Source organism: Mustela putorius, unplaced genomic scaffold (genome assembly GCF_011764305.1).
Source record: "Mustela putorius furo isolate JIRA1106 unplaced genomic scaffold, ASM1176430v1.1 tig00001012_pilon_pilon_pilon, whole genome shotgun sequence".
In the NCBI taxonomy this organism is placed as follows: domain Eukaryota; kingdom Metazoa; phylum Chordata; class Mammalia; order Carnivora; family Mustelidae; genus Mustela; species Mustela putorius.
In genome coordinates this window covers 4,474,582-4,486,329 of record NW_025421531.1, presented here as the reverse complement: position 1 = coordinate 4,486,329, position 11,748 = coordinate 4,474,582, and positions in this window count along the sequence as shown.

The following is an 11,748-nucleotide window of genomic DNA, read 5'->3' as shown; positions in this document are numbered from 1 at the left end:
AGAGGAGCCCCATGTTGCCAGATAGTCATGGTTTTTAGGAACAGCCTTCCAGAGAATCCAGATTTTCATATGAACTCTCCTGATTTTTGAGTGAGGGGAAGTAATTCATCATAAAACAAGCCAAAACCCTTCAGTCAGCCAAATAGAACCTGGCTCTTGGTCTGATCAGGCCTTTCAGCCTCTGCTTTGTGATGTCCATGCTGTACTTCTTGGTCATCATGTAACAATCTCTTTTTCATCCTCCCTTTTGCTAAATGGATCAGCATGTGGTTCACAGTCTTTTCCTGCACCTGACCCCTTGCCTCATCTTGGGTTGGCTCCATGGTCATGGGGGTGCCCCAGTACCACTCTGACTGCCCCATTCCTGGGTCTTCTCATGGACAATGACCTTCACTTCTATTCTGCTTGAGCCCCACACATGCATGGCTCCACCCTGGGCCTCGTCATCCTCTAGGTCGTATCCTAATTTCTGACCATAACCTTTGATCTTTCTCCTTTACTCCTTAAGTCACACTCTCTGTATCTTTTAAACTAGGGACCCTCAGACCCTTGGGTTCCCTCTATCCACTTTCTTCATAACCCTACGCCCTCTCCTCATCCCCTTCCAGCTTCATGCTACTTCAACCTCTGGCCAGCCAGTCTCATGATTCCATTGGCTTTCTTTCCTAGTTGGCTGGCAAAGGCTCTCCCTTGGCTCTAATGAATGCCAGCCTTGGCCAGTTTTGTCTCATGCTGCAGTGGAACCTACACAGAACTGCAGATGAATTTTACTGTAGCGTCATGGTTCTAGGACGCTCCTGGATTGTCGCTGGTGCCCTGTAGTCATTCCACAGTTCCTTTGTCAGTTCTCTGTCTAGTTCCCTACACTAGCATTTCTGTACCTCCTTCACTCTCCCCCTCTACTCAGATGTTTGACTTTCACAAGTTAAACATATGGCATTGCTTCCTACATCACAGAGAAGGTAGATGCCAGTGATGGGGCCACTCCCTTTCTGCCACTTCACTCACTGCCTCCAAACCTACGGATTAGTGGTCACTACCGCCATGCCTCCCTTCTTGACTGCCGTTGTCCTGGGAGACGAGCATCCCCATGGGGGTGGATTCCTCCACTTGTCCTCTGGAGCTCTTCTCTCCCAGGCCTCAGTAGCCTGGCTTGATAAATGCTCCCTATCTCTTGCCTGTGCTGTCCCCCTGTCCCTTTCCCTTTTGACTTCTTCCTATCGGCATCTGAATACATTCACATCTTCCATCTTGAAGATCTGCTTCCTGTCAGGCCCCATGGCACCTTTCAGCAACTGCTTTCTGTCTAAAGAGACACATATATCTGCTTCTCTGCTTCTTTACTCCCCCTTCTCTATTCTGCCCACTGCAATCCGGCTTCTGCCCTTATTATTCCTCTGAAAGTGCTTCAGCAAGGTCATCGATGACTGTTTTATTGCTGAATCCATTGGAAACTTCTAAGCCATTATCCTTCTGACCTCCCTGTAGTAGCTGACACTGTTGGTCCTTCTCTGCATGCTGAAAGCTCATTTCCTGAGCCTCCAGAACCATGTGCACAGCTGATTTCCCTCTCCTCCTTCTTCAGGCTCCTCTGTAGGCTGCTCTGCCTTCACTTATTCTTAAATTTCAGCATGGGCTCTGTCCCAGGTCCTCCTCTGGTCTCATTCATCCATTCTCTTAAGGTCATCTCAGCATTCAATGACTTCTCTGGGGAAATTGGGGCCGAGTAGGCGGGGCAGGGTGCAGACTTTGTGATGGGGAGTACTGGAAATGCACTTGGCAGGGTCTGATGGTGCCAGAAGATGAAGGGACTGAGATGCCAGCAAGGAAGTTTTGACTTGCTAAACTTATTGGCAGGAAAGCCAAGGATTAGGTCTAGAGTGTCAATAGTGAGTTTTTTAGAAGTTTGAACCTTCCCTTGTTTTGTGCTATAAAGTATGTTTCTGGTCTTTGTCCTGGGTTCCTGGAGTGGAGCTTCTAAACTCTTGGGATTTCCAAAATGATGGGAGTATCTTTGTTATTCATGGTGGGCTTTGGGGACCACACTTGAATTTCAGCCAGTGATGTGTCTCATAGTGAGCTGCGAGATAGTTTCACTGTGGGGGATAGTCAAGCTGGGAAGACCCACCATATGATTAGAGTTTTGGAGATTTGAGCCACATAATAGTGGCCCAGTCTTCAGGAATAAAGGGAATAGATTTTTTTTTTAAAAGATTTTATTTATTTGAGAGAGAGAGAGAGAGAGAGAGAGAACATGAGCAGGGGGAGAAGCAGGCTCCCTGATGAGCAGAAGCCCAATGTGGGGCTTGATCCCAGGACTCCAGGATCATGACCCTAGTAGAAGGCAGACAGTTAACTGACTGAGCCACCCAGGCGCTCCTACAGGGACTAGAACATAACTGCATGGCTAATGATTCAATTAATGGTGCTACATAATGAAACCCCCATGAAAACTCTGGTTCTGAGGCTTGGTTGGGCTCCTGGGTTGGTGAACACATCACCAAGCCACAAGGGTGGTACACCCTGATCCCACTGGGAGAGGACAGAGAAGCTTCTCATTCAGAACCCTCCCTGGCTTTGTCCCATGTAGGTTCATTGGGCTGGCCTGGGGATTTATAGCCTTGAGGATAAAATTCTCATCATAAGTGCAGCACTTCCCTGAGTTCTGGGAGTCACTATAAATTAGTGAACCTGAGGGAGCTATGGGAACTCCTGAATTTTAGCCAGCTGCTCGGAAGTGCAGCGGCCCGAGGACCCCTGAACTTAGGGCTGTTGTGTGAAGCAAGGGCAATCTTGTTGGAGACGGTGCCCTTAACCGTGAGGTCTGAAGTAGCTCTGGGTGGTTAGTGTAGGCCGGCACTGCACCATCCAGCTCCCCGAGAGGAAGCGTGTGAGCACAGTGAGGGACCGAATGCCTGTCACTAGAAGAGGTCTGCTTCTAGAACACAGAAGAATAGAGAAGACTCTGCAATCACAGGACATTACTTAGACTTCACTTAGAAACAGTACCTCTAGCTTTTGGGGTAAGATAGCAACAAGGGGTTTTTAAAAAAGCAGAAAGATTGTTCACTTTAAGTCTGGTGTACTTTGTTTTCATAACTGTTGTGCTTCTGAGTTCTTGAATCTGTCCCTCAAAAATTCTGGAATACTGTCTATTTCCAGGTTAAAAAATATGCCTTTTTCTTTTGTGCCCTAGAAAAGGCAGAAAGCAGCCCTTGGGATAATAATGATGCCATTTATGCGGTGCTCTCTTGTAGTTAAAATTGTGTCAGCCATTTTGACCCCTGATGGGATTTATGGTAGCTTAGATCTCTGTTGGAGAAATGAGTTTTGGGCAGTAGACAGGAGGAAAAAGGTTTCAGGCTTAGAGTGTATTATTTTAGTGAAATGGGGAAAAAATTCACTCAAACCTTCTTTTATCTTTTTTTTTTTTTTTTTTTTTTTTAGCTGTAAAATTGGACTGTTCATATGCTATTACCCCTGTCTGCATCCTGATATCACTAGGCTCCCTTGGATGGGATGCTGGTTCGTTCTACCCTTTCCGGTCATAGGACCTTCCATGATGTGCTGACCTCCAACTACGTGGCCAGTCACAGGGCCAGCTCCTTACAGACCCTCACTCTGTACCTTCCTCCAACGTTTGCAAATCAGAAGTGTCCCCATTTTATAGAGGAGCACACTTGCAGCTTAAACTTTGACAAACAGTTCACTTTGTCAGGGCCCTTTCTTAGAATGCCATGGTGATTAGAGCTGTGGTCCCTCCAACGCTACTGTAGAGTGTCTTTTAAGGGTGGAGTGGACACTGAACCTAGAGCTGGAGGAAAATAATACATGAGATGTGTTCTTATCCCTCCATGGAGCTTAGAGTTGAATCAGAGAAACTGACCTTATCTTTTTAAAATTATTTTTTTATTTTTTAAGGATTTTATTTATTTATTTATTTGAGAGAGAGCACAATCAGGGGGAGGGGCAGAGAGGGAAGCAGACCCCCCACTGAACAGGAAGCCCGATGCAACATGGGACTTGATCCCAAGACTCTGGCATCATGACCTGAGCCAAAGGGAGAGCTTAAACAACTGAGTCGCTCGGATGAGCCCAAGAGAGTCAAGGTGCTGGTTTGGCACAAGAGTTGGTTTGAACCAGGATGTCTGTTTTCTTCTGTTATATACATGGCCTGCTAAAGCTAGAAACATCGTCAAGGTGGGTCCCCAGCAGGAGCTTAGTTTAGGAGTAGCTTGCTTTTACTTCTTCGGCCTTCTAATGATCATTGCATATACTTGAATTTAAACCTTCTTATCTTTCCTTTGTAACCAAGCCAAATCCCACCCTTGTTACTCCATGTAGATGGGAGACAGTGCTGTTTTCAAAATTTCCAGATCAGAGGAGAAGAAAGTAACATTTATTGGCACTCATTATATTCAGAGAACTTCATACACTTAAAAATGCTTTTGATACTTTTAGCGATCAAGATGCAGAAACTCTGTGTTCAGCTTCCCAAGGGTCTCATAGCTTTTAAGAATGAGGCCATGATTCAACCTGACTCTAAGGAAATATTGGTCACCCCTCTCAAGGTTTTCTATTTTATATTGCCTGGATAGTAATCATATCATGTCAGTGACACTTTTAACTTTTGCAAGTGTTTTCTACTGTTATGTTCTTAGTAAATTGAACAACCCCAGCTTTACGAGGCAGGGAACAGGGTCCTTATTTGGTTGAGGAAAGTGAAGTGTATGTACAATGTTTAGTGACTGAACTCCTAAGAGGAGAGAGAGAAGGAGAACACAAGTCTCTCTCGCACCAACTTTTTTTTTTTTAAGATTTTATTTATTTGAGAAAGAGAGATAAAGGGGGAGAGAGAGAGAGAGAGAGAGAGAGAACATGCTCAAGGAGGGGGAGAGGGAGAAGCAGACTCCCTACTGAGCAGGGAGCCTGACATGGGGCTCCATCCCAGGACCCTGGGATCTTGATCTAAGCTGAAGGCAGACACTTCACCAACTCATCCACCCAGGCACCCCTGCACAAGGCATTTTTGAGTTACTTATTACAAAGTCCATTCAGGTTGTGAGACAGTTGTGAGACTGTCCTTTGTTTTACTGATTAGAACTGGGGCTCAGAGAGGTTACGGAATAGTCCTGGCGTCACCAGCTGGCCGCTCTACTCTTCATTCCAGTGTGCTGTCCTCCACGTCTAACCTCTTTTTACAGGAACTTTTAGTTGAACATGTTACAAAAACCCATCTCGGAAAGAAAAGAAAAATAAAAAATGAAACCTTCTTTTAGCCTCGTACAGCTCTCGCCGCAACTTCTCACCTCTCATGTGCCCTTTCCTGGGCAAGACTCATACGACAGTGGAGTCTACTTGGACAGTCCCTTCCTTCCCCAGCCATGCCTGCCCGAGTTTAAGACTGCCCTGCTTCCCCGGTAGCCCGGGCGTGCACGGCTCACAGCTCAACCGCGCGCGACGGCCTCATAGCTCTCCAACAGCTGGCTTTTCCTGGTGTGTGTTTCCTTGGCTTCTCGCCAGCCTCTGCCACTAGCCCCCTATTTCTGGAAGTTCTGTCCTCCCTTGGTCTCTGGACCATAATCTCCACTCACCCCGTTTCCCCCATCTCTCTGACTGCAGGCTCTCTTCTTTAGCTTTTAAATGTGTTTCCCTTAAGTTCTGTTCTCAGCCTTTTCTTTTTTTTTTTTTTTTCCCAAAGATTTTATTTATTTATCTGTCAGAGAGAGAGCGAGCGAGAGTGAGCACAGGCAGAGTCAGAGGGAGAAGCAGGTTCCCTGCGGAGCAAGGAGCCCGATGTGGGACTCGATCCCAGGACGCTGGGATGATGACCTGAGCTGAAGGCAGCTGCTTAACCAACTGAGCCACCCAGGTGTCCCAAGCCTTTTCTACTGTAGTCATTTGTCCAACCAGTAGTTGTTGCGTGTCGGTCGTGTGTCTAGTTCTGTGCTGTTCGCTGGGGATGGAGACAATGGAGCGGTGACCAAACGGTCTGAAATACGGGAAGCTGCCATGCTCTGACCCCACCTCCCTGCCCTCCCAGCCCCTTCATGGCTTCCTTATCCGCTCAGCACAACGGCAGCAGCTCCCGGAGCTCAATGATCTCTCTCCTGCCTCCGGGCTTTTGCAAAGGTCGTTTCCGCAGCTGGGAATGTTTTCTGTATCTATCCCTGTGTTTGCTTAGCCCTCTCTCATCTATCAGGATGTGGTTTGGGCATCCTCTCTTCTGAGAAGTCTTTTCTGGCGTGCCAGAGGGGGCCAGGAGCTGCCTATGTGCTCAAGTTCACCCCAGAACCTACATACAGAATAATTGCACTTGTCTCATTATCTGCCCACTCCTTGATAACGGGAGCCAGAGGCTCTTTCCTGTTCCCAGAACCTAACAGAGCCCTTGATCTGTAGCTCTTTGTGGACTGAATGAGTCAGGCTTGACAGGACTGGTCCCTGCCCCTTTCCAGCCTGGACTCCTATACCTACCCCACCTATGTTGTACGTTGTATATTCATTGTCCCCCCACCCCCCCCCGACTGAATGTGAGATTCAACTGCGGGAAAAAAAGAAATAATAGGCCTGGACCCTACCCCATTCCAGTTACATTTGATTGTCTTGTGGTGGGACTCAGGCATCTGCATTTTGCAACCCCTCCCCCCCCCCGCCCCCACCCTCGCCATCCCAGGTGATTCTGGTAAGCGAGAAAGAATCACATCTATCCCAGTGGCCAGCACAATGCGTTGAACATAGTGGATATTCCATAAAGATTTCTAGAATAATACAGCAGATCCTAAAAGCCTAACTTTTGGGTATTCAAATTCAAGCCAGCCATTTCCTGTCTCCAAGCACCCACACACGGAAAGCCAGCTGCCAGCTGAGATTCTGGAGGAAACGGTACTTGGGAAGAATTCCGAATTCCGATAACTCCCCAAAGTTATCACTTACTGTTTAATCCCTTTTTTACAAAATAAATCAAGGTTTCAAAGCCTGAAATGGCTGCCGATTTGTGTAACTAAGTGACACATAGTTTTTGTTTTAACCTCCAGAAAAACAGTAGTCAAGTAGGTGGGGTTTGGGTGAGAAAGAGGTACATGGAAATTACTGGCTTTCATTACACAAGAATTTATGATTTGCCATGGTTTCTGGTAAATGCTGGTACAAGTTTATTTGGCCCCAGGCCTTAGAAAAGCGCTATGCTGCTTCCTTTCTGCTGCTGCTGGCTTTCTTGGGCAAGGACATAAGATGTCGCTGAGTCGGTCAGGGACAGAACAGGGCAGGGATAGGTGGGTACTGGGAAGGAGTCACAGCACGACAGGAGCCTCTTCTGCCCCATTCTTTTAGGTCACGTCGGCACGTAGAAACTCTTTGAAAGCAATTTGAAGTCTCAGTGATCTCTGCTGAGTTTCCCATTGCCCTTTGCGCCCCCAGGATCACAGGACAGAGCTTAGATTGGGGGTGCTTATCACCGTGATTGGCTGGCTGCGACTCTGGCCATACGAGCCAGACTCTCCAAGGGAAAGTTCGTGAGCATAACCTTATGTAAGCTTCCTAGGAATGCTGTGAGGGAGGTGCTGTTATCCCCATTTTGTAGACAACAAAACCAAGGCTCACAGAAGTTCAGGGGCAATGTCTGGCTACCAGGTAGTTATGCTGTGCTGTCACCTGATCCCCTGACTTCCCAGCCAGGACTCCCTCTGGCACCATGGAAGTGACCTATGTGGACAGAGCAAGGCAGTGGGACGCAGGCTGGCCGAGAAGCAATTTTTCTTGGGGAGGCCCAATGGGGAGTGTTGGAACAGGGGTGCAGAGTGTTTGAGACCTCTAGATGGGCTGAAGAGGTGGGAAAAGCCTGAAGCTGACTCTCTGGCTGAACCGTGGGAGCAGGGCTGCTGGGCTCCGGCTGCCTCCTTCTCCCTCCATTCCGGGACATGGCGGAGAAGTCAGGAAGCTTCTTCCTTCTCTTTGGAGTTTGGGGAGAACTCAGAGTAAACAGGCACATAAAACCTACCTGAACTTGTTATTATAACCCCATAAAAGGTTAGGAAACAGTTGACGGATGGGAAGACAGGAATCAAGCGACCTCTTGGTGTAGTCGGCTTGTGTACCGCCGGCTGCGTGTTTATCGGAGCTGTGTCTTCCATTTGTCAGGCTCTAACGATAGCAGCTTTTATGAGTAAGCAATTTTTTAATGAACTTGTTCCAAATGTGTATTCTGTTCTTGGAACTCTCTGTGCTCTGAAGCAGCTTTATAATTATTGCCTCTGGTGGACTCACCAGGCTCTATCTGGCTTTTATGTAAGCAACTTCTCTTGGTTTGCCTCTTCCTCTTTTAGCTTCAAATAAGGGAGATGAAGGAATGGAGGGGGGATACAATAATGATAGCTTTTTGTCAAGAGGGCTTATTATTATAGGCTAGCTATTGCTCTAGATGTTCCGCATTCATCTTTTTATTTGATCCTAACATTCCTGGGCTCGAAGGCATTGCTGTAGCCCCCGTGTCCCAGATGAGGCAAGTGGCCCGGAGGCTTCAAGCAAAGTGTCTTGGAAGTTTCTCGGGTGGTGAGCAGAGGAGGCAAGGTCTGAACCCAGCTCCATCTGGCTACACAGCCTGTGCTCCAGACCCCACCTGCTGTCGGGGTGGGCTGCCCAGAGCAGAGCAGGCTGAGCTGGAGCAGGGCTGGGAGGAGGAATTTAAGACACTCATTCATGCTGTGGAGTCAGTGGCTGTGCTGGCCCACGCAAGAGCTGTTGCAATTCACTGCGGATGGCTCTGTAATTATGGATAATTTTCTGGTCTTTTGCTTTCATAAAGGGAAATAAGAGAGTTTAGAGAGCTCCCTAAACTTGTTGCTGCCCATAATAATGTCACCTTCTGTCTTGGCTTATGGCTACACCATTTTCCCCAAGCTCAAAAAAAAAAAAAAAAAAAAAAAAAAAAAAAAAATTCTATCGTAAATCAGTCTCTTCTTTGTGACGCGGACTGTTACCATCTTATTCTGAATCCGGAGCCTGCTCAACTGGACTGAGACCCTGGCCGCTCCCCTTCCTCTCCATCCTGCACAGGAACGGACAGGAAACTCCCCATTCTTCTGTCACACACATCTGGGGCTGGCACAATGGTAGCCGTGGGATGACAGCCCTAGGGGAGGCTGGGCTCAGAGTTCTCACCATGTGACTTTGGGCCAGTCATTCAGCCTCTCAGGCATCAGTTTTCTCATCAGTAAAATGGAACTAGTAATAAGAAGGGTGTCATCTCATAGGGTCGTTGTGAGAGTTGTATGTAATGATGCCTGTCCCTGGCTGGCTCATACATACTTATCTTTCAGCTCCTATGTGGGCCTTCCAGTTAAGTATTGGGAACCACTTGCAAACTATTCCTAGGACCTTGCTTTATTTCAGCAAATGTGCACAGAATGTCAGGAGCCTGGCTCTCTCAGGGCCCAGTTTCTTGATGCTTCATGATTTCCAATATCTCCTAATGGGGTAGAACAGTATAATGAGCAAAGTTGCTTTGGAGAAAGCCTCTCCATCTCCCACTCCCCATATCATTGCCTAATTGCATGGGCTTCCCTCTCTCATACCTGCTATCTTCTTGCTGACCCTGGGCTCCCCAAAGCTCCACACGGGAACACCCAAGTGCCTGGACCCTTACCTCTTGATTAAGACAGAGCTAGGCGCTTTGCAGGAAAGGGAAAATTTGCTTGGTTTGACCCCGGAGTGGATTTGTTTCCCTCCAATTAGTTGGAAAATCGAACTTGATCTATGAAGGAGGCAGATTTACAGCCTGAGCTGATACACGACTGCCCCAGCTTTATTGTAATAAAAGATGAAATCACTCCAGTGGGAGGCTTGGGTGGACATCGGCTGGCTTTCTAATGACGGCTCCCTCTGATTTTCAGAGCCTGAGAGAAGCTGGCCAGGATGATCAAACAGCCCTTCACAGCAGGTGAGAGAGACCCTGGGGAGCGGGAGATGAAGAAGGTGGGGAGTGTGTCGGTTTTTCTTTGCTTTCCGTTCCACTTCCTTTTACGGAGACTTGATGGTGCTCTCTTGATGCAGAATTGGAACCTTTCTACTTCCAGCAGAAGTCTGGGTGGACTGCGGGTCCTCAGGCCAGATGGCTGCCCGCGTGGCCTTCACCCTGTAGGAAGGCTGCATCTCTCCCCTTTGCTCCCGACCTCTCCTTTCTCTGCCTCTCTTCAGCCACTGATGACTTCTCTCCTGTTTCCCCACGGCTCGCTTTCTGCTCCGTCTTTTGCTGGCTCTGTCTTGCTGTCTATTTACACATCCTCCTGTCTCCCTTGCTCTCCTTTTTCTTCCTTTTCCTCCGCAACTCCCCCCTCCCCCACCGGCCATGGCCACTGCATCCCATTTTCAGGCTAATTTGCCTCCCTTCTTCACACGGCCTGATTTTTGGCAATCCTGTTTCCATCCTTTTCTCCGGGTGATTCTGCTTTATAATATCGAGCAGGAGCGTTGGGTAACGTTGGCCTGACCCTGCCTAACATCGGGTGAGCGATTCTCCTCTGGCAGCTTTTGATGTGGTCTGTGCGTGATTGATGAAAGCTGCTCAGTTCGCTCTTCAAAGCTGTTTGTGCTGAGCTGGGGTGCATCTCTTTGGGATTTCATTCTTTTTCTCTCCAGAAACAAGTCCAACACATAAGACAAGATGGCGTTTCCAGTTTGTTCATCATTCTTACAGATCCCTTCAGGCACCCGAGAGAAGGACCACAATTAGACAAACCCATCTCTTAGAAACTGTTGTTATTCCCAGTGCCCTCCTGTTAGAAGTTTTCCCCTACAGAAAAAGTTCCTTGGGTAAACTTTAATTTGACTACAACCACTCTCAGCTCCAAGGAGGACACATCGATTTGGACACTGGATAATAAAACAAGAAGAAAAATCCTATTACTTTTAACACCAGAATCAAGGCACATTAGGTACTCTGGCTAAAGGATGTGGTCAGTGAAAACGAGACGGGCTAAAATGGAAAGAACTGTCTGAGGCTTCTGGTTCCAAAGATGGTGGGTCCTGTTCTTTTCAGTACTATTCACCCTACATCCTCAAAGCATTTGAGAGCTGAGACCCATTTTTTTTTTTTTTACCTGGTTTAAGTTTCTTGTAATGCTGTTTCTATTTTTCAGCCTAAGAGGAGAAGTCAGCACCTGCACCAGAGGCTTGCCCATTCAGCTGCTTGAAGAAAGAGGGATGAACAAAGAAATCTCTAGAAGATCTTTCTCACTCTTAGACTCCCCGATTCTGAGTCCAATACTTTAGGTGTGATCAATACAGTACACTGGAAAAGGGCTGAATTCTGTGCTAGAATACCTGAGCTTAAATGCAGATTTGGATTATGAGCTGAATGATCTTCAATAAATTTTAATTTTTTTCAGCTTAAAAAAAAAACAGCTTTACTGAAGAATAATTTACATACCATAAAAGCCAGCCATTGGAAGTATACAGTTCAATGATTTTTAGTAAATTTATAGAGTTGTGCAACCATCATCACAATGCAATCATAGGACATTTTAAATAAATCTTTAAACTCCATCCATTTTCTTTCTTCATCTTAAAATTGGACTTACGTGGTAGATTGACTGCAAAAATGAGCACAGTCCTTCACCACGTAGCAGCGTGACTTTGTGGGTTCTGTCATCAAGGATGGGAATTGATTTGGCTTCCACAGCCCTTGCATCTTGGACTGCCTTGTGGCTCACTTTAACCAACAAAATGTGGTCAAATGAGTGTGTGTCAGGG